The sequence below is a fragment of the Heterocephalus glaber genome, unplaced genomic scaffold, assembly GCF_053883595.1.
Source record: "Heterocephalus glaber isolate CG9 unplaced genomic scaffold, H.glaber_assembly_v1.0 deba00001569, whole genome shotgun sequence".
Classification (NCBI taxonomy): domain Eukaryota; kingdom Metazoa; phylum Chordata; class Mammalia; order Rodentia; family Bathyergidae; genus Heterocephalus; species Heterocephalus glaber.
The window spans coordinates 9,259,040-9,282,285 of record NW_028258354.1 but is presented as its reverse complement, the minus strand read 5'-3'; the positions used below and the strand labels follow the sequence as shown (position 1 = coordinate 9,282,285).

At 38.0% G+C, this 23,246-nt stretch overlaps 1 protein-coding gene across 7 annotated transcripts in view; it reads right to left on the bottom strand.

Moving 5' to 3' along the window:
- Window positions 1-23,246, bottom strand: part of Srgap1 (SLIT-ROBO Rho GTPase activating protein 1) — a 308,189-nt gene that overhangs the window by 272,322 nt on the left and 12,621 nt on the right. The window contains exons 2-3 of one of the 7 annotated variants that reach the window (XM_021241530.2): window positions 5,243-5,318; window positions 3,613-3,684 (exon numbers count right to left, since the gene is read on the bottom strand). The exons of 5 other annotated variants lie outside the window; for them this stretch is intronic. The gene's annotated coding sequence lies outside the window, so the exon portion shown is untranslated. Of the gene's footprint in view, window positions 1-3,612; window positions 5,319-23,246 lie in introns of all 7 variants that reach the window. One more of the 7 variants, XM_087192363.1, reaches the window with a different exon arrangement.

The following is a 23,246-nucleotide window of genomic DNA, read 5'->3' as shown; positions in this document are numbered from 1 at the left end:
GCAAGAAGAAGTGTTAGAAAAACCTGGCAATCTATTTTAACAATTCCTTAGGCCGGGGATTTTAGCTCAGTGGTTCTGGCGCCTGCTGCGCAAGCGAAAGGTCCCAAGTTCAATCCCCGGTACCAAAAAAAAAACAAACCCACACTATTTTAACAATTCCTGCCCATCAAATTCACTGGGATTACACATCCAACAAAATTACCCTTTAAAAGTGAAAGAAAAATAGTGGGGCCAGGGATTTAGCTCAGTGGTTTCGCCGCCTGCTGCGCAAGCGCAAGGACCCCAGTTCGATCCCCGGTACCAAAAAAAAAAAAAGAAAAATAGTGATTTAAAAAAACAAATTTATTGGGCCGGGGATTTAGCTCAGTGGTTTCGCAGCCTGCTGCGCAAGTGCAAGGACCCGAGTTCGATACCCGGTACCAAAAACAAAAAACAAAAACAAAAAACCAATTTATTGTGAGACTTTTCTGCAAGAAATGTTAGAAATTCTGCTGGTTGTGGTGGCATATGCTTGTAATCCCAGCACTTGGGAAGCTGAGGCAGGAGGATTGCTTTAAATTTGAAGCCAACCTGAGCCACACAGTGAGTTTAAGGCCACCTTGAGACTATGACTCAAAAAAAAATTCTTCAAAGAAAAATTATATGTTTCAAAATTGCATATCCATGAATGAAGCGAAGAATGTTGCATAATGAACAAATGAGTATAATATAAAATATTTTTTATTATTTCATCTAAAAGATAACTGATTGGCTCAAGTAAAAAGAGTGATGATGCACTGAGCAATGACACAGATCGTGAATAAGTGACAAGAATACAGTGGCGTCACAAGGGTCGGAAAGAACTGCAAATACCATGCATCTGTCCCACCCCTCAGCAAAGGTGAATAAGTAGAAGTAAGAATATATGCAACCATTAAACGCTTTTTAAAATTAATTTCAGGCATGGTGGCTTGCCCTCACGCTGAAGGGTATACCTCTTTTCCTACTTTCACTTGGCCCAAATTCGCTCTGCAGAGCCTGTTTATTTTCTTAACTTTAATAAAACTTTGCTACCATTAAAAAATAACAATAATTTTAATTAATATGCTAAGAGAAGGAAATTTTTTAAAATAAAAGGAAGGTGTCCTGACCAGCTAATTCTTCCCAAAGTGGATGGTGGAAAGGCAAAGGGCTTGAAATATCTCACAACATAAAGAGGTTCTAGCATCAAGTAATAGCTTACAAGATCATCACTCCAGGTATATATTTTCCACACTTTCCAGGTACTGGTGAAGATCTCAGGTAACACTGTTTCCCGACAATATCGTGAAGGGGGGGTGACTGAGGCTGAAGGGGGGGTGACTGAGGCAGACGGGGATTTGCTAACCTGATTAGAACGATAGTACACAGGCTATATAAGTGCTGTGTCTAGGACTTGTTTTCAACATTCTGGCCCCCAACCTCACCCTCCTAACAAATACCACCCACCACCCATCTAAATTAACCTCAGAAGAGAAATGTTTTAAAAATTCCGCACTCAAATGATACAAAAGGATAATCTGCTAATATCCTATACAACTAAAATAAAGTAACCAAATAGGCATAACATTATTCCAACTTTGAAAACAATGTTTCATAACAATTTTATTTACTGGAATGAGTCCTTGTTTCCATTTTAACAAAAGACAGAAAAAAATGTAACTGAGACACATCTTAATTACAGGCCTTTTTGAGTTCTAATATGAACTGTATTTTCCTATTAGATTATATTTTCCAGAAAAACAAGCGCATTTAAATCCTTTCAAAGGGGAAAATATCTTTTTATGGGTTTAAGTTTGCAAAGAAGAAAGCAGACTCAAGTTTCCCCAAAAATACATACACAGAAAATGTAAGTACAGATTACAAAACTAAAGAGGCATTCCCACCCATTATTTTCATTTTCAGTATTACGGGATCTTTAGCAGAAGCTGTTCAATTCCTAAGTGCGGTTCATACAGGAAAAGAAAAGTTCATTAACAATGTCCAAGCAGATAAGGATGCAGTAAACCAAAATAATATAAAGTATATTGAAAAAACAGTTAAAGTGTACCTGGCCCTAAAAAGTTAAAAATGCTGTAGTTGGTATCTATTTTTGCTGTAGTTAGTGATCTAATAAATTATCTAAATCACATGTTTGCCTTTAAAGTCAATTTTTGCAGACATTACTCCATTTGTCCTAGCATTTTAAGTCAGAAAAGATTCTTGTCCCACAGGGTATAAACTACTCCTGAATGACAGAAACATCTTGAATTTTGTAGTATTTAAACATAATTCTCCATCAAAAGGTTGAATGCTTTCTGGAATTTGAGTTCCATAAACACTGTAATTTTACCATTAAACATATTTCCAGGGTCATAAATATTCAAATTATGTAATAAAGATATTACAAGCGGCTGATAAAATATGATTAACATTCATTTACAGTAGCTTAGCAGGCTTTGCCAAATGCTGTTTCCCATACCAGGCTATGAGGTTTTGATTGCATTAGGCTTCCTGATTATTCTTTTCTATCCTATGCTATCTCAACATTATTTCTAGGACTCTAAAAAGCACTAAGAAGTAGATATCAAGGTCTTTTGAATTTGACAAAGTCCAGGTTTCATGATATTAGTATTTTTCCCAAGTGCGTTTCTTAGTTTGTACTTCTAAGTTTCTTGTATTTCCAAAAATGACAGTTGCTTTCCCATTTCATCAATCTTCCCAGTTTAACTCTATAAAACTGAAATCTCTATTAAAGGGATCTTTAAACTGTTTGTGTTGGTTTCGTGTAAATAAACACACATTTCTTTGAAAAAGCACATTACTCTTGATTTCCTCTGGTATATTTAAGACATATTCTGCAAAGCTGTCTCAGAGATAACAATGCACATGATCATTATGTTTTGAAGAATAAATACTACAGTCAGCACATTACTTTCATTAAGGGAATTTTATCATTTGATTTTACAAACAGCAGCCGGTAATTCTTGTTGCATTTCATTACTTCATAGTGATTGGCAAGCTTTAGGAAGTAACTATTTACAATTAAGAAACTTGGTATACTATAGGGACTTTTAAAGTTATAATCAGCTACAGATTCAAATTATGTCCTTTTATAGAATTATGGACTGCTCCATAACCAAATATGCTCCTGTTATCTCACCAAAATGCCTTCCAGGCTATTAAAAATGTGCATTTTCTTGCTTAACGTTGTAATCTTAGGCCTAGTCCAAAAGGATGTCGGAGGTGGTGGACATATAGTGGACATAATTTTATTGTCATAAATTTATTGAGTTCTTTTTCTAAATTTTGAAAACTATAACTTTTGAAAAAATTTTAAAAGAGATCTCAATACCAGTATATATATAATAAACATATTTAATAAACATGTATCAATAAATACATTTCTGGTCCAACAACACACCATTTAACATCTTGCAGTTTCTTCATTTACATGCATTCCAACACTAATAAGAGCACAAAAATTCTCAATTAGGAGCATTAACACTTTAACAGCTTTCTCATTGCTACTCTTCCTGCTAAGAAACTATAATAAGAGAAAATATCAGAAATCTGGTCTTTGTGGGCCCAAACAAATACTGACTGAGCACTTACTATTTGCGAAGTACCGTGCTTGATGCCAGAGCTAGTACATATATGACAGATATGATCTTTAAGAACCACAGTCTATGGAAGACAGAGATTAAACAAATGGTTAGATAATTACAATTAGAGTGGATTTTAAAAATACTTTCCTTATTATAAGATAATGTAGCAGGTATCATTCTAATTTTATTTTGTTTTATTTTGTTTTTTAGTACCGGGGATCGAACTTGGGACCTCACACTTGCCAGGCAGGTGATGGAACCACTGAGCTGAATCCCCGGCCCATCACTCTAATATTTCAAATGTACTCATTCATTTAATCATCAATGTAGTACATTCTTATTAAAGAAAATACCAGAATATACAAAGAAGATTTTTTAATTATTTATCTCATTTTCTCAGAAATAAGAATTACAGTACTTTGGTGTATATCATATTTTATTCACTGTTTAATTTTTTCCCACCTAATGGGATAGCCCAATAATTTCCTTGTCCTAAAATAATATTCAAAGTCATAATTTTTAATGGTTCCATAATCATAATATTCTGGCACTTTTATGTACCATATTTAATTATTTATTAACTTTTGGATATTTACGTGGCTTATAATTTTCATTAAGAAAAGTATGATGAGCCAGGCATGGTGAAACACTCCTGTAATCCCACCACTTAGGAGGCTGGGGAAGGAGGATTGTCACAAGTTTGAGGCCAGCCCGGGCTACTTACTGAGTTCAAGGCCAGTCTAGAATACATAGCAAGAAGCTATCTCAAAAAAGAAAGAAAGAATGAAAAAAAGAACTATGGTGAATGATGAACACTGCTATGCATTTATGCATAAATCCTTATTCCTATCTCTGACTGTTTTGCATGTGCATGTATGTGGCGCTGGGATTCTTGAACCCAGGGCCTCACTTATGCTAAGCACATGCTCTTCCACTGAACTACTCTACCACTAAGCTATAGCCCCAGCCTTTGGATATACTTCTAAAAGTGAGATTACAGGTTCCAATTACACTCCAAAAATATGGCATCAATTTACACTTCCCCTCCCAGAGATAAACTATGTTTATCATACCACATCCTCAACAGCATCAAAGATTATCCTTTTTAAAAATTTCCCCTAGAAATATAAAATCACATCTCACTGTGTGTGGCCCACCTGTGCATAAAATTGCTCAGCTATATGACATGTAATATGTTTTTAAAGAAGACAGTTTATTGCATTAAGTGGGATACAGAGAGAGAAAAACTTAAGTAGCAAATATTTGAATTTTTTTTTCTAGAACAAAGGAATCAGTAAAATTGGAATTCTCTAATGCAAATACTTTCTGCCGGAAGTCAGGACGTTAGGAATTTTTTCCCCTTTAGATTAGACTGATGTTGAGGCATCTAAATACCAAAATGGTGGAAGAAAATGGAAAGATCAGTGATTCAGCATACAGAACACACTGCTTTAGAAACAGTGACTAAAATTTAACAGTAGAGCATTTACCAGAGAACTTATCCTAACAAAAATTAGGACACATAAGCAACTGCACTATGGACATGAGAAAGATATAGAATTTGTAATCCATCATTCCCAAATGATTCAGTACTACTTTTGGAAAAACACCAGGATCATAAGTGGAGATACCCTTACCCACATTGTGTCTGGTCTTCAGTTCTTCCATGCTTAATGTCCCTCAAGAGCCAAGGAAGCTGCTAGAAAATGGATACTGGGGAAAAATTTGAAAACAAACAATGACAAAAGATTTCATCTTTGAAGAAATGTTGATATTAGACAAAAATTGAAAAGAATATATGAAAAGATCTTAAGGCACATACACACAGCCATACATATTGCCACTGTCTATACTGAGGAAGGTAGTCAAAAAAATTCTGTAAAAAAAGAAGAAATTTATTTTTTTTCTTAATTTATATATTTTACCTGGCATGTATTTATCTGACTAAAAGAATCACAGTAAATGCCCAAGATGTACCCAAAAACTCACATGCACTAAATTTCAACAGATATAGCAACCAGTAACATTTCATTCAGTCAACAGGCACGATTTCATTACAAATACCAGGAACTGAGCCATGTGCCAGTAACAGCAAGAAATTCTGACTGGATCTGAGTCCTTAGAAAACTCAATCTGGCAGACTAAATACACACTTAAACGTTAGCTAGAAAGTATCAAAGGGCCTTCACTTCAATCAAGACTTAAAATCTGCCTCAAAGTGGCAGATTTCTCATGCTGAAAATAATGTATTTTCCTTTCAGACAGAACAGAAGAATGAAGGGATGAAAGAGACTCCACTGGAAGACTGGAAGAGCTCCTTCTTCAAACGCTTAATTCCAAATCATCACATCATTCCATGAAGGAAAAATTCCAAATTAAAAAGAAAATCTAGCCTCATTCCTTCTCATTTAGTACCAATGTAGTCACATGGCAGTAAGGTGACCTATTTCGTGTCATATCAAATTAATATTTATTAATAGAGTCAATTTTCTTAAAATGGAAATAGCTTAAGTTTCTGATAATACACCTTTTCATGACTTCTGAAATAAATACACTTCTTAGCTTTTCAAAATCAATATGATATTCATGATTATGGAACATCTAAAAGATAAGTGATAGAATTAAGTTCCAAAGTAACCTTTTTAGACTGATACAATGGCACTGAACCTCTGATAGAAAATTTAACAAAGGCCCAGGGGTTTAGCTCAGTGATTCCGCCTCCTGCCTCGCAAGCATAAGGGCCCGAGTTCGATGCCCGGTACCCCCCAAAAAAAGAAAATTTAACAAAAATAAACCTCAAAAAATAAAAATAAATAAATAAATAAACCTCATACTGCCCAAAGAGTTTAAAGTTTTTTGTTTTTTATTTTTGGTACTGGGGATCGAACTTGGTTCTTTGTGCTTGCAAGGTAGGCGGTGGAACCACTGAGCTAAATCCCCGGCCCTGCCCAAAGAGTTTAAAAATTTGAACCAGGATAGGAAAGGTAAGACATGCACATTCATTGCACACTTAACATAAGCTAAACATTTACAATGAAGTACAATGAATATCCCAATAGGGCTCAGAGGAGGAAAACCTTATTCCTATTTCATAGATAAATGAGAAACTGCAGCTCAGAGAGACAATATAACTTACCCAAGCTCTTGTTACTAGAAAGTGGTAGAACCAGAATTGAAACTCAGGTCAGCTGGCTCCTGGTGCTACAATACTTTCTCTATAGAACATGCAAATTGTGAATGACAAATGTTGGTGTGTTAAAGAACTAGAATGCTCATCAGCTGGACCATAATCTCCAAATGCCTTATGTATTTAATCAAAGCAAATATATGCCTACCCACTCCATAGAGGAGTTGTTAGCATCCAATGTGACTGCACGGAGGGGAGCCTTGAAAAACTGTACAGCACCATGGATAGGGTCACTGGTTCTGTAACTAAGGGGAGGAAAAGTGTAGAAGTTGCATGTGGGGGACGTAAATTGTACCTTTTAAGTGGAAGAACTCTACCAATTAACATCTGTCTCAACTTTTTTGTGAATTGGGTTCAAGCAAAAGCCAGATGATTATGTTCTGAGATTCTGCAAGTGTAGCAAGAAGGAGGCATTTTAATGCCTATTCTACTTCCAATATTCTCCAATTCTAAGAAGTGGTCAGGACCCAATCTTTCCCATAAGAATGGAACAGGTTTAGGGCCCACTAGGGATGTAGCTCAGTGGTACAGCACCTGCCTGGCAAGTGTGAGGTCCTGAGTTCAATCCCCAGCACCCAAAAAACAAAACAAAATAAAACAAAACAAAAGAACAACAACAAGAATGGATCACCTTGTTCCTCCTTAGTACCTTTATCCTAAGTTTAATGTTTTGGGGTTATTCCAAAATACAAAAACCTGATTCAAAAAGTAAGAAAGAAAACTGTCACCTACAGAAGTACAAGTACAGGTCACCACCTCACCTATTTAATCTTTCTTACCCCTTTGACCACTGGGCAATGATACATCTCTCAGCTACACTTGGATTGGTACCTCCAAACTGTTTTGATGGTGTACCCCATAAAAGTGAGTATAATTTCGATGTGCATCCAATTCTGTATTTATAAATCATATACACATACTAATCTGCTTCTGTAGTTTAGATAATACATATATGCACCAAAACCCACACAAGGTTGGTAGATACCATTTCCTTCCAGCACATCACCATTTTGTAAACCCGATAGTCAGTTCTACTTCCCTGGGTCAAGCCTCTTGATTCCATCTCTCCCGTCTTCTTTGTACCCCTCAAGGTTTCTCCTCCCAAAATCAAGAATGGAATTGAAACCTCCAAGAAGTTACTGAAAAGTATAAGATGTCTGAACTGACCTCCCTTCACTCACAGTTTCTAAATTTACCCTGTAACACCCACATCTGACTACATCCACCTCAATGGCTCCCCACTGTGCACAAAATCTAAACTGCCTCCTCTTCCCTGTACCAGGGATCAAACTCAGGACTTTGCACTTGCCAGGCAGGCACGGTGCCACTGGCCCAAAGTCTAAAACTTCTTACACAGATACCATAAGGGTTGTCATCTCACCAGCAATGCCATCTCTGGAAAATTAAACCTTCAATTATTTTCTAAACTGGAATATGGAGTTAGTAGTGCCTACTTCACATGTAAAGTGCACTTACACTACCAGGTGCATCATGCACACCAAATAACTGTTAGCTATTATACCTCAGCTCAGGGCATTTAATCCCTGAAAAGCAAGTATATTAGAATCATTGGCGGATCCTCCTCTTTACCTCGAATGCTCTTCCTGTCTTGGAAAACTCCTACTCATCCATCAAAGTCTAGCTCAAATGTCTCTCTCATGAGTCTATCACACTCCCCCACACAGAACTAATTTCTTCCTCCACACTGTTTGCATAAATGTAAGAAACTTAAAACACGTTACACAGTTAATCGTTATTTCTCCATCTTTAAAGTTGGGACATGAACCACAAAAAGACATGGACTTTTTCACTAATTTTTCTTTTTCTTTTTTGAGACAGAGTCTCACTATGTAGGCCCAGGATGGCAACAAACTCAAGGCAATCCTCCTGCCTCAGCCTTCCAGGTGCTGGGATTGCCAAGTGTCCACCATCATACCTGACTGTTCATTAATTTTTCATCCAATAAATACTGCCTGAGCTACTACTATAAACCAAATCAGGTGACTTAAAGAGCCTAAGTTTGATAAAGGAGGTGTTCAATAGCTGTTTGTTGAATGAATGGATCAATATTTAAATCTAGCATGATTTTTAAAAAATTCTGTCAGTGGCCCAGAATCAAATGCTTCAACTATTTGAACAATATAAGGGAGTCGTATTACAAGTACCTTTCACTTACTGCAATTTAACTACATGCCTATGTTTACTTGGAAAGGTTGAAAGGAAAAATCTTATTTTCTCCAACATCCATTTCCTCTTTCAAGTGGACCTTGACCATATGGAAGTATGAAGCCATAGCATAAAAGTAAAGAGGGACATAAGTTAATTTCTGGCTTTTGAGCTTTCATGCATTCAATTCTTGGTGACTTGGGGGTTTTCCTTTTTTTTCTTTTTGACATAGGGTCTTGCTATGTCCTGGTTTCAAGCAATCCTTTTGTCTTAGCTTCCACAGTAGATAGGACTACAGACATGCATCACTGCACTCAGCTGATTTGAGGATGTTCAAAGGTGATTTTGTTAAAGTTTTCTCCTTGTTGTCTGACTTGAGATTCTAATCCTCACATACATAATAGTTCCCATGTATGATGATGAATCTTAACCATCACCTTGACTGGCTTGAGATGCCTAGATTAGTAAAACACACTCGGAAGTGTGTCTGGGTGGGATGTGAGGGTGCGACCTTGGAGACTGTATCTGGCCACTGGCTTCTTCTGCTCTAGCTCTCTCCTTGACCTGTCTGCTTCCTGGATACCATGACATGAGCAGTTTCCTTCCACCATATCCTTCTGCCGTGATGGTTCTGCCTTGGAGCTAGCTGACCATGGACTGAAGTCTTTGAAATCATGAGCCAAAATAAATCTTTTGTCTTTTCAGTTGTACCTGTCAGGTATTTTGTCCCACTAACAGAAAGGTAACTAACATACCATGCTAAAGCACCTTTATAAAGTGGTAGTGGAAGTAGGATTTAAAAAACAAACCAAGACTGTTTTCTGTCTGCCACACCATGTTCTGTTTTTCCTCTGTGATGCCCCTCTGCCATGCCACCTTGCCTGAGTCAGCCAACTATGTACTTAAACCTCTACAAACTGTGAGCTGAAATAAACATTTCTTCTTAGAAAATAAAAAAATTAAAAACATCAAATAAATGCTTTCGTGGAAATATAATAAAATTTCCTGTCTATAGAAAAACTGTTCTTATATACCTTGAATAGTCACAACCCACAAAGTACTGGTACTTGAGGTGTTCCAGAGTTGGGTGTCAAGTCTGTTGATATTCCAAGAGTTGCTGGTGATGGTAGGAAACCAAAGCATGGTAATGGAGGTCTCCTAAGGCATGTATATTGATTGCCCTGTGTTCCTTTTGCTTAGTTCGAATGCACATGTAGATTTAAAGGGAAATTGAACCTTTATTCCTCAAGTGCTCATCTTGTTCCCACTTTAGTTTTCAGCTTAGTCACGTGTGATGTGAAAAGGCTCTTTATAATTTGAGGAAGTGACAAAATATGAAAATGGAGAGGAAAAAGCAAAGCAAGAGGCAGGAAGATGCATGCATTTTCTATAATCTTAGTTTAAATTACTATGATTGGATATCATTTACAAGAACTGAGGGGAACTGTTAAAAAAAAGAAAGGTAAAGATTTTAGGGAAACTGGGAGGGAAACTAGCATCTAAACTGGCTAACCAAAGGAAACCACAAAATTGCCTTGATTTTTACAGCAATGGTTCCCAAAGTGTGGTCTCTAACCCAGTGACTCATCACTGCAGACCTGTCAGAAGTACAAACTCTCAGTCTCTGGGTGAGGCCCTGAAGCACTTAAACAAACTCTTCAGGTTATTCCGATGTGTATAAGTGGTTCTACCTGAAGTCCTGGCACCATGCAAAGAGGAACAAGAGAACCAGCTAAAAAGATACAATGCCACACCACCACCACCACCCTGCCAAAAATCCAGATAGGGAGAGGACTCTTCTTCTTTTTTTTTTTTTGAAAACTAGAAAAGTTTGTTGGCCAGTGACCTAGGAGCCCAGGTAGTGATTCTTAGTAGCCCCAGGAGTGGAGCACTAATTCCAGCTATTCATTCCAGTTTATGACTTGTTAAATACTTTTCCCCAAAGTGCTCTTCTTTCTTTACTCCTCCCTCCCTCTCTTCCTTTTTTCTTCAGTCCCGAGGATCAAATCTGGACCTGAAGCACACTAACCATGCTACCACATGCTCTACCACTGAGCTACATCCCCAGCTCCAAGATGCCCTTACTAAAGGTACATAAAGAGACTCCTCAAGATCCACAGATGTTGTACTGTAATGAGCTAACAAACAACTCAATGTTACCACATAATTGTTGGACAACAATAAAGACAATCTTCCATCTGAATTAATATAAACGTTAAGATAAAGATGGCAATCATTCTTCCTCATTTTTGGTTTTATTTCTGCAGGTTTATAGAAAATAAGCATGACATACAGTTAAAGCATTTTACATTTTGTAAGGTGGTGTCCTTACCCACCTCCAGGATGGTTGGGGCATAGGACTAAACCTGGTGGCTCCACAATTTCATAGTCCTGTGACCTTGGAGAAACTACCCAGCTTCTAAGTTCTGAATTTCACTTTCCCCACCTGCAATGTGATCCCAAGATAACCTCCTTTAAAAAGAATATACAGTAATTGTGAGCTGGTGGTACTGAAGACAGTAACAGCAATAACCTCCAGGTAACATTCATATTATAACTATCAAATGTTCATACACAGCACACATTTTGCATCAGATCACAAATACCAGACCAAACCCAAGATTTTTTCTGATTTATTCTTAGGAAGACAATAAAATTACAAAGGTACTAGCACAATGAATACCTAGAGGTAAACATGGAAAAAAATATCAGACTTACATTAAGGAAGCCAAAGGAGAATAAGCTGCTATCAAAGATATCTAATGAGTGTCTGACTTGGGTGTTCCTGCCCCGCTCAAAGGAAAGGAAGAACTATACCCACACAGCACAGGTGTATATACACACTGCATGCTACTGTTTGAATGTGTGCCCCAGAAAGCATGTGTTGGAAGCTTTATCCCCAGTGCAAGCATTAAGAGTAGAACCTGTAGGGATGATTGGTCCCTGAGGGTTCTACCTTCCTGAATGCATGTATGTATGTCTTCATCATGAGAATGGTTTACGGCTGGAGTGAGCTTCTTAGGAAAGGTTAAGTTTGATTTCCACTCACCTGCTTGTAAATGTGCTTGCACACTCTCCTCTCAGCCCACACTTTCTCTTTGCTCTTCTACCATGGGCTAGGGCACCAAGAAAGCCCTCATTAGATTCCAGGCCCTTCATCTTGGACTTTTCAGCCTCCAAAACTGTGACATTTACATGTTTTATAAATGACCCAGTCTATGCTTATTCTGTTGCAGCAAAACTAAATGTACTAGGACACCATACATACATATTCTACTGGGAAGCAAAAGAGAAATTGATGGCTTTGACAGACAAATGGAATAATTAAGCATTCTGTTCATTTGTTTGACAGATGATTTATTTTTGGAAACCCTAATGAACAACTCAGGGAGATCTACATATACAGCTGCAATCATACACATACAGAAAATAGATTTCACTATCCCTGGAGGCTCTCTAACAACAATGATGTAAGAAGTGGTAACAAATTATACCTCTGTGGCTTAAAATCTACCAACACAACTCATTAGGCTCAAGCTGGGTGTGATGGCAGGCACACTCCTGTAATTCCAGCACTCTGGGAGGCTGAGACAGGAGGATCCTGCCAGCTCAGCCTGGGCAATTTACCAAAATAAAAACATTGAAAAGGGTTGGGGGGGTTCTGTGGATGTAGCTTTGTGTGTAGACCCTGGGTTCAATCCCCAGTACCACCACAAAAAAACAAACAAACCAAAACTGGGCTCACTATAGCTTAAGGTGATAGGCTAAATGTCTCTCACTACTCTTCTACAGAACCATTAAAATCTAAATTTTTGGTGTTTGCTTTGTAAGGTTTAAATCTGTTAAATAAATATCAACCTCTTTGGAAATAAGTTTTAAGTTATTTCAGAAATAAACTGTCACTCATTTGGACCACAGTGTCTGATAATAGTGATATTATTGCAGCTCAGTGTTATTGAGCCCTTCTTAAATGGCAAAACAGTGCTAAACTCTTTAAAAATATTACAGTGGGAGAGAAGAAAAAAAATAGGAGAGAAGGAAAATCATAGTTTTTAAATTTTACTTTTAAGAAACCTACAGCTCCAAGACTCAAAGTTACCGAAAGTTACAGTGCTTTTTTCCCACTTTCAGGAAACACACACAAATTAACTAAGTCTTAATAAGATAAGAAAAGCCTGCAAAATTGGGGCCATGCTTTTTACCAGTCAACTGAGCCTGTGTTCTTCCCCTGATAGAAGAGATCCACAGATTCACAGCCTCCTACCCTCAGGAAACAACACTATTACCCAATACCGTATCTCTGATCTTCAAACACATACAAATGATTTGCATCCTAACCTAGCCCATAGGGCTAACAGACAGACACTAGAAATACACATCCTTGACTTGTGGTGGCGAACCTTCAGCACCTGTGCAGCAGTCGGCTGTTTGTACCATCGAAACCTCTAAAAGGTTCTCCATGGCTCTCCTAGCTGATCTGTTTTGAGAACACCACCCAAATACATAAATACTCCCAGCCCCAGACCATCACATGCCTCTTTCTTGAGAACCTGCGCTCTATTTTCCGAGTGTGTATGTACTTGTGTAACTCTCTCTGATAAACCTGTTTATGCCCTTCAGTGATGAATCTTGTAATTCTCTTCTAAAAGCAGTCAAGAACCTACTCTGTAGGTGGGGGAGAGCTGAGGTCTCCATCTCCTTTTTAGGGAGACTGCCTTGGACCCCATATATTAGCAATATGATCTTTAATACTACTCACAGTAATCATAAAATAGATGCACTCTAGCCAGGCATGGTAGCGCATACCTGTGATCCCAGCATGTGGGAGGCTGAGGCAGGAGGATCGCTGTGAGTTTGAGGCCAGCCTGGGCTACATAGTGAGTTCAGGGCCAGCCTGAACTACAAAGGGAGATGAGACCCTGCCTCAAAAACAAACAAACAAACAAACAAACAAATAGATGCACTCATCACACTCATTTTTAGATTAAAAATCTGAGGCCCCAAGCTAGGTGTGGTGGCACACTCCTGTAATCCCAGCACTCTGGGAGGCTGAAGCAGGAGGATCACAAGTTCAAGCACATCCTGCACAACTTAGTAACTTAGCAAGACTCCATCTCAAAATAAAAATAAAAAGGGAAAGGCATGTATCTTAGTGTAAAGACCCTGGCTTCAATACCCAGTAATGCAAAACAAAAACAAACAAATAAAAATCCAAAGAACCAAAAATCTGATGCTCCAGAATAGCCGTAGTTTGAATTGGGTTTATCCAAGATCTCAATCTCTACACCATGTCACCTCTCCAAAAACAATCTGATCCCTGAAACTGATGCAGATTAAAATACAAAGATGGCTATTGGTGAGCACTGACACTAGTACATGTGAGAGACAACCTTGATTCTAAATAAAGAACAAGAAACAGTAATAGCCACTAAATGGATAAGTCAGCTCCTGTATCTATATGGAGGGGTGCAAACCAGTACCACTCATACAAAGGTCACGAACTGTTTGTTACCAATTTCCATTGAGATGAAGAGCTTGAATGAGAATCTAAAGCATCATATCACCAAGTATTGTTTGGTATAGCTGACAATGATTTGTAGCAAGACTTTCTGGATAAAGGAAGCAGCATCACGATTTACAGTAGACCCTTCTCTTATGAACTTAATTCATTCTCGAGGGCTGGTTGTAACTCAAGTTGGTCAATTGAAGGCTCAGGCTGCTCTACACAGCTTCAAAGTCTCTATCCTGTATACAGGCAGATCTCAGTGTCCTTAGAGAGGCACTGGCCCAGGATTTCTCAATTAACCCCACACAGGAAAGGATGCTGTCACGTTTCTTCCAGAACTCCTTCAAGGTTAAATCTGTATCTGACACCATCTGGAAGCACAAGTGGCCGGCATTCAGGCTGTAATCAAGACTTTGGTCATAGGTTAAAACTAAAATTCTGGACGTAACCCAAGTTGTTCCTATGTCAGGTTGGCCATAACTCGAGGGTCCAGTGTACCTTATTCTCTCATGGACTGGCACCCAATAACCAGCTGACCAGCTCTGGACTAGAGACTGCAGTGATGGAGATGATACAGTGTTGGAGGGGGTGTCTACATTAACTGTTCTGCACATGATCCCATCTGTTCAATGAGTAAATAAATAGATCAAATATTACAAAGATAAATACAAATGATGCAATTAGGATGATGTACCCCAAACCACTTAGAGTGGTCATCTTTGAAAAGGGGACAGCTTCTATTTATGCTTTACCAATTCTCTATTTTCAACAATGTGGGACCTTAAATTTTGCTATCCTCAAACACACTGAAACTGCAGACCTGTGCAGGCAGAAGATGAACTCTGAAAGGTTGCCCTTTTATAAGGAAATTTGTACGTATGATGGAAATCTCCATTACTGAAGTAAACAGCCAGTGGATGTTCTATCTGGTACCTTCCTTTCTGCCCAGAAAAGGTCTCTGCACACACAAAAAAGTCTGGGATTCTGACACGGCCCAGGAGATGAACACAAGTGGCCCTTATTTGGGGACTTCATCTGCATAGCAAGCCAGTTCTTACCTGCTGTGTACCTTCCTCCGTGGCCCCTTCTTCTGCCGGCTCCCTTTCCCCAGATGCCCAAATCTCTGTTGCTCTCTTTAGCCCAGTCTAAAGTGTAGCCACCCTGCCTTTCTCTGGGTCTCATACCGAATGTGAATAGCTCCTAGTGTTTAGGTGAGCACCAAATTTGCATGTTCTTTTCCCTAGATTATCTGTTGTCAGTTCATTTTAGTCTAAAATGATCAAGCCTTCAGATTGAAAAGAAAAAGGTTAAAATTTCCTGACAGAGGAATGGGATATTTTAAAACAGAAAACATTTTATTTTCCTAGTCTTATTACTTTTAAAAAATAACCAAAGTCCATATTTTGCACTGATTCCCTTAGTCTCCTCCTAATGTCCCTTTCCAGTTGCAGAATCCCACGTAGAATACCATGTTACATTTAGTTGAAGTGTCCTCTCCTGCGGCTCCTTTGGACTACTAAATCTTTTGTGACCAAAAGTTTATTATTATTGCTTCCAGAGCCAGAGTTCACAAAAGTGGTAATACATTAAAATAGTCTGTCTTTTGATTGTGTAACAGACGTTTATTCAACATTCTATTGCAACAATGCTCTGAAGTAGGTACTATTATTAATATCACTATTTTAATGGCAAGGAAGGTGAGGCAAGGTGAGATTAAGTAATTTGACCCCAATTAAACTGCTGGAAAATGGCTGAGCCAAGATTCAAAGCCTCACATTCTAATTCCTGAGGCCATGATATAAACTACTGAGGGATGCTGCGTAAGCGCAAGGACCCAAGTTCGATCCCTAGTACCAAAAAAAACACAAACTACTGAGGGACATAAAACATAGATAAAATCTATGAAGTATGTTTGCTTCAGAATGTTATACAGTATTTGAAAATGGGATATACAGTTATGAAAATGTCAGAAACATCCAAAAGGTGAATGAATATAAAGACAATAAAAGTAACTTTCATTGTGCTTCATAGTATACAATGCTTTCTGTACATTACTTAACAGTTTAGTTCTAAAACCACTGAAAGAAATGGATGCCTGACAGACCAGAAACTAAAATGCTGCTCTAATTGTAGGGAAGTAGATTTTCCAGCTTCAAAGAAGGTATTTATTTGTAGATTAGAAATTTGTGGAATACAGATAGATGTATATAATTAAACTGCTAAACTCTAGAAAAATACAGTCTGAAAATCCTTCAATCCTTGGTGACACATTTTGGAGTCTCCATAAACTCTACCAATACAATTGCTATAGAAATTCAATTGACAATGGAGGCACAATTTGAAAAGCCATTCATTAACTTTCTATTTTTGTAATACTGTGCTTGGAACACTCTTTTAGGAGTACAACTGATAATTCTCTAAATTCTCAAAACCTACAACCTTTCTGTACCACATTATGAGACCAAGAAATATGTCCATTATCTATAACGTTTAAGGTGAAAACACAGAACAGCCAAAGAAATGAGAGCAAATTAATCAAGGCCTGGAGCCCACCAATGAAACATCAGTTCTTAATTTCTATTCAACCTAAAAAGGGACTTTTGGGAGAACCTACCTCTCCTCTAAAGAGAGAATGAGCAGAACTTCATCCTGCACCAATAATCAAACCTTTGGTCCACTAATACATAGATTCCGTTTGACATAACTGCTACCATCTTCAGAGGTAACCATTATGACTGCCCTGGAATGACCCTAGCTGGTCTTTTCTGCATACCTTCCCAGCAAACTATAAATAGACAAAACCATTAAAGTGGCAAACAGACCTTTGCAATTGGACCCTAGCTCCAGGGATGGAACTGACTGATATTATCTTAAAATAACCAAGTTCATTTCAGCCAGGAAGAAGTCATTTTTGTTCTAATCCATAAATACTGATCCAAACTGTGGGGATTTAACTACTCTTGCTGCTCCCCAGGACCATGTTTCTGTAAATCCCCCAATAAACTCCACTCTGCGTTACTCTAGATCTGTCTACCTCTCTTTCTTCAGTCTCACAGCACCTTGGAGCTGGTCCTCTAGGCCTGGGACCAGGTTGTTCCAGAACAACTACACTCTGGACTTTCTCTCCTGGCATGTGGGGATTATAATGGCTCAGAGTTATACTGATCTGCAGACAATCAATAGGAGTGCAAGGAAAAAGCCATTACTGTTCCATGTAAGAGAATTTTTGTGAATAGCATTGACAAGACAGCAAAAAGACAGTGTGGGCAGCCATTGCAGATGCAAAACACGATGAACAAACTGACTTCCTCCCACTCCCTCTCCCTGGAAAATGCTGTTTAAAAACTAAATTCCAGGGGCCAGGGATTTAGCTCAGTGGTTCCGCCGCCTGCCTCACAAGCACAAGGACCCAAGTTTGATCCCCGGTACCAAAAACAAAACAAAACTAAACTAAACTAAATTCCACTGCTGGAACATGCTAACTTCACAGCCAGTTGACCAATGGGAAATGGTCTCACTTAAGGTAAGCAGACACCTATTGTTCTGTGTTAATTGCTGGGGACTGTGGGAGGAAGCTGTTTTTGTACACTTCAACTCCAGAATAAGAAAAGCAAAGGGCAAAAGTCCAGAGTCTTTTACAGACCCATTGAGAAGGAAGTTATAAGTGACAGTGTAGAAATATGAATTACTCTACAAACATTCTTATTATCCCAGTTAGCTATTCTGTGATGTCAAGAAGCCTGGAGAAGGCCACTTCCCCATGGGTTACATAGGGCTGTACAGACAGGCTTGGAGCCTAAGAGGACAGCAAGGTGTAAAGACTAGAAGCATATCTTCAAGAAAAGGAACGTAGTCCCAGCACTTGCAGTAAAACCACATTCTGGATGATTGCAGTCAAAATCCCCATAAATTTCCCTACAGCATCTCAGATTATTCAGAAAAGTGTTTTCTGAACACCTTCCCATGCTTTGCCTGTGTCAGAGCTTGTCACTAACCCTCACTACATATTTTCATCTCCAAAATGACTATATCCTCAATTTTTTTATTTGCACAATCCTATAAATGAAGAATTTAAGTGTTCACGTACCATTATTTTGCTCTTCTGCATGTGCATCCTCCTCAGGGTTTAACTCTTGGATTATAAACATTCTAGATGGCAAGGACCAAAACCATGTGATTCTCGTTAGAAACCATAGACATACTCACCTCATAGTAACTCGAGCAATTGGGCCAGGAATTTAGCACAGCGGTTTCGCCGCCTGCTGCACAAGTGCAAGGACCGGAGTTCGATCCCCGGTATCAAAAAAAAAACAAAAAACTTGAGCGATATGAACCATGAGTTCTCTTGCTAAAACAGAGCTACATAGTAGATAAATTTAATGCTTTTTTTTTTTTTTTTTTTGGTACCGGGGATCAAACTCAGGACCTTGCGCTTGTGAGGCAGGCAGTGGCACCGCTGAGCTAAATCCCCGGCCCCGTAGTAGATAAATTTAAAATAATTGTAATGTACCTATAGGCTCAAAAAAACACCAAGAAAATAAAACACGAGCTGGAGATACAGCTTGGTGGTGCCTTGGTTTCAATCCTCCACACCAAAAACAAAAATAAAAATAAAAAAATAAAAAGCTTGTATGGCCATTCAGGTTGAAGCTAAAATGCTGTAGAAAACATTTTTATTTTGTTTTTTTTTTGGGGGGGGGTACCAGGGATCGAACTTGAGACCTTGCGCTTGCAAGGCAGGCACCCGAAACACTAAGCTAAATCCCGGCCCTAGGAAAACATTTTTAAATCACGTTGTTGAACTTTCACATAAGCAAGGAATTTTATTTTATCTTATTTTATTAGTTTTTTGAGACAGGGTCTTACTGTGTTGTCCAGGTTGGCCTCAAACTTGTGGCAATCCTCTTGCCTCAGCTTCCTGAGTGCTGAGATTACAGGTGTGCGCCACCATACCCAGCAAGCAAGGAATTTTAAAAGCCCCAAAACTAAATAAAGTAAGGATGAAATGGAGGGGAAAAGGAAGTGTCACAGAGGTTGAGAACTGAGATTCCTTTGCTAGGAATAGTACTTATGTTAAAAGAAATATTTTTATTAGGAATTATGTTTAAAAAGGAATTTTATTGCTTCTAAAGCTGATGTTAAAAAGTACTGCTGTTAGAAATGTTATATTTTAAAAGACATATTAAAAATAGAATTTATAGCAGAAAACATTTATTGCCTTAAATGTTTATAGTAGAAAACAAGGATAAAAATGAAAGCATTATATATCTAACTTTAAAAGTGGATAAAGGACAAACTAAACTCCTAGAAAATTAGAAAGATAATAGTAAAGATCCCAGCAGGCATCAACAAAAAAGAGAAGAAAAACTAACAAAAATAATACCCTTTTAAGATTCAGCAAGAAAAAGAAATAGGGCAAAAATATTTATAATTTAAATTCAATCATGATCAGCCCTTATTTATACATATATTTTTTTTGGTACCAGGGTTCGAACTTGGGACCTTGCACTTCCAAGGCAGGTGGCAGAACCACTGATCCTGATTTTTAAATCCCCAGTCCTGATCAGCCCTTATTTTTAAAATAACATAATTCTACTTAAAACTTACTCAACATTGACAGATTTCTATAAAAATATTTTTATTAAAAGTGACTCCAGGGGCAACCCACTTTCCGATCCCCCTTCTGTCTCTCTTAGGCAGAAGCTTTCTTTCTCCCAATAAATTTTTCCTACTCTTAACCTCTGTTGTTCCTGGAATTCATTCTTTGATTTTAGAGATCACAAACTCGCATTTCAGATATCTAGTAGGTTTGGGAGTTACATCTCTTCCCCTGTATCATTTTGGAGGTCCCACCGAGATTATTGGTTGGAGATGGCATCCTACTAAAGGATAACAAATAAAGAGTTTTCTTTATGTCATTTAATGTCTTGGGATCAGATGTAGGTGTTTGACCAAAAGACTATTCCATACTAAGATGGACATATTCAAAGCTATATGACTACCAAGATGACAATGCCTGGCACCTGTTGAGGGCCTTTAGATAGACTCTCTGTAGAGTAACTGTAACCACTGATCACAACTACGACCCTCTTCAGCCAAAGTAGCCAGACCTGTCTTTGCCCTTTACCCCATCACAGCAGTTACAGGTACTTCTTCAGAGGGGGGAATATTATAGATAGGGCAAGCATGACAGTAACCTTGTCAGAAGAAATACTTGGACAACTTGTACATTAGCCTGGATTTTCACACTAATTAGTTGAAGAGCTCATTTTCCTGCCTATAGCCTGGAGTTGGTAATCTTGTCTTCACAAAATTGTTATGAAGATTAAATAGAACCACAGATATTGTAATCCCGTATCAAATATTATCACTGATAGTGCATGTTTAATTTAGCACATGAATAAACTAATTAATTAAAAAAAGAAAAGTGACTCCAGGGCTAGGGATTTAGCCTGCCTCACAAGTGCAAGGTCCTGAGTTCAATTACCAGTACCAAAAAAAAAAAATAATAATAAAAATAATAAGTGACTCCAGAAGAAATAGAAAGCACAAATACTTGTATAGTTTATATCTGGATGACCCCCCCCCCCAAAGCCTCATCACTCTCACAGGTGGGGCTTTTGGGAGGTGACTGGATCATGGGGGTGGGATACTCAGCAGTGGATTAGTCCACTGAAGAGTTCATAACTAATTGTGGTTTCAGAGGTGAAGCCTGTGTGGAGGAGGTGGGTCACTGGGGATGTGACTTGGAAGGATCTATTTCGCTCCCTCCTGTCTTGAGTTCTCTGTCTCCCAGGCCCCTCTGTCATGGCACGCTGCCTTGGAGCCAGTTGACTATGATCTAAAATGTCTACAAACTGTAAGCAAAAATAAACCTTTCCGTTGTGAGTGTCAGGTATTGTGTCTTGGGGATGAGACTAAGTATTATAACAAATTGTACTAGTTTTTTGTTACCATACTGCAATGCCTGAGGCTAAGTACTTTATAAAGAAAAAAGTTCACAGTTTTGAAGGTTCAAAGGCATGGCAACAGCATCAGCCGGGCTCTGGTGAAGACATGATGACAGATAGCATCATAATGGTGGGAGTATCAGGTAAGAAAAAGAGATCACATTGCCAGACAGGATGTCAGAGCCTCTGTCAGTTCTAAGCCTCTCTCTGGAACTAACTAGAGACCCTTGAAAACTATCTTTATCCCTTCCACTGTCTTAATCCCTTCCAAGGGTAGAGCTCTGAAGGACCTCCCAGTAAATTATACTTCTTAAAAGTTATATCACCTCTGCATCACCACGTGGAGGACCAAGCCTCCAACACATGAATCTCTGAGGAACACACTCAAACTGCATCTAAACCATAGTGATAATAAAATGATTAGCATTTAAAAATTTGTAAGTTAAATAGTTCCACTAAATTCTCAAGACAAAAAAATCCCATAGTTCAAACTCACAAATACAAAGAGAAGCAATACTCTTTAACTCATTCTCTAAGACTAGTACACCTTAGATATATATAAAAAAAAATCAGAAAGAAAAAATTATAGGCTCATTTCAGGAATTTAGAGACAAAAACACTAATCTAAATATAGAAAAACTACACCAACTTTGACTATACACATACACTACAATGACACGAAGATGGATTTATGAAAAGATGATTTAATTTTAGAAAATCTATAAATATTACATGTTGACAAATTTAAAAGAAATACATATATATTGGCAATAGTTTTTTTAAAGACAATGTTTAACCACCTATCAATAATAAAACTTTAAGTAAACAAAGAATACTATGCAAGAGATTGTTACTTCATCTGATAAAGATTGTTTGTAATACACTGAAAACAATCACTCTTAAAGGGAGAAGAAGCTTATAAGCATTCCTTTTAAATAGAAATCAGGGGAAAATGACACTATCAGTACTTTTATTAATTTGCAATCAAAATTCTGCCTTCAGCAAAATACAAGAAAAATAAATATACAGGGTTTGCAAATGAAAAAATAAAAATGATCTTTCTTTGTAAATAATGGGTTTTTGTTTTAAAAAATTATTTGAAATTATAGGGAGTGAAGAAAAAATTCCCTTCCACCTTCTGAGGGTTTGCTGAAATGATCTGACTATGGCCATATTAACCAGAGAAAAGGTAACGAAAATACATTAATGTGCATGGGGGAAAATCATAACACAGCAGTCATGCACAAACTCTGAGCCTCCAAGAAGGGTTAGAAGATTGAAGTTTGTATGACATTCTACATTGGAGAAAGGATAAAAGTTTAGCTAGGGGCTTAGGTTTACTAGAAGGTGAACACAAGAGCAAAGAAAGAAATGCACAGGTGAAGGAAGATTTTCTTATGCTGTAGATAAAGTCGCCAAGGTAACAGTCCTCAGAAGAACAGATGAAAAGTCTGTCTGGATGGGGTGTGCTACAGTAAAGACCCCGAGTCTCTTCTTTCCTGGCAGTTGATCCTGCCTGGTGAATTTCATAACTGTTTTTCTTCTGGGAAGGGAACTTCTTTGTCAGAAGAACCCTCCCTACAATATGGGAGACAGATTAGGCGACAGAACAGCAGAGGGAAGGGGCCGAAAATCAGAGAACACCTGGGGCTAATCCTGTAGTCCAAGGTCACCACAAGGTCAGGTCTGAATCATCATCTTTCTGAGCCCTAACAAAACAGATTAGCAAAGTGGCTGGATATAAGACCAATATGCAAACATAAACCTTTTTGTGTAAGAGAAACAACTAGAAAAATCTCAAAAGAGATTTCATGAACAATAGTAACAATCAT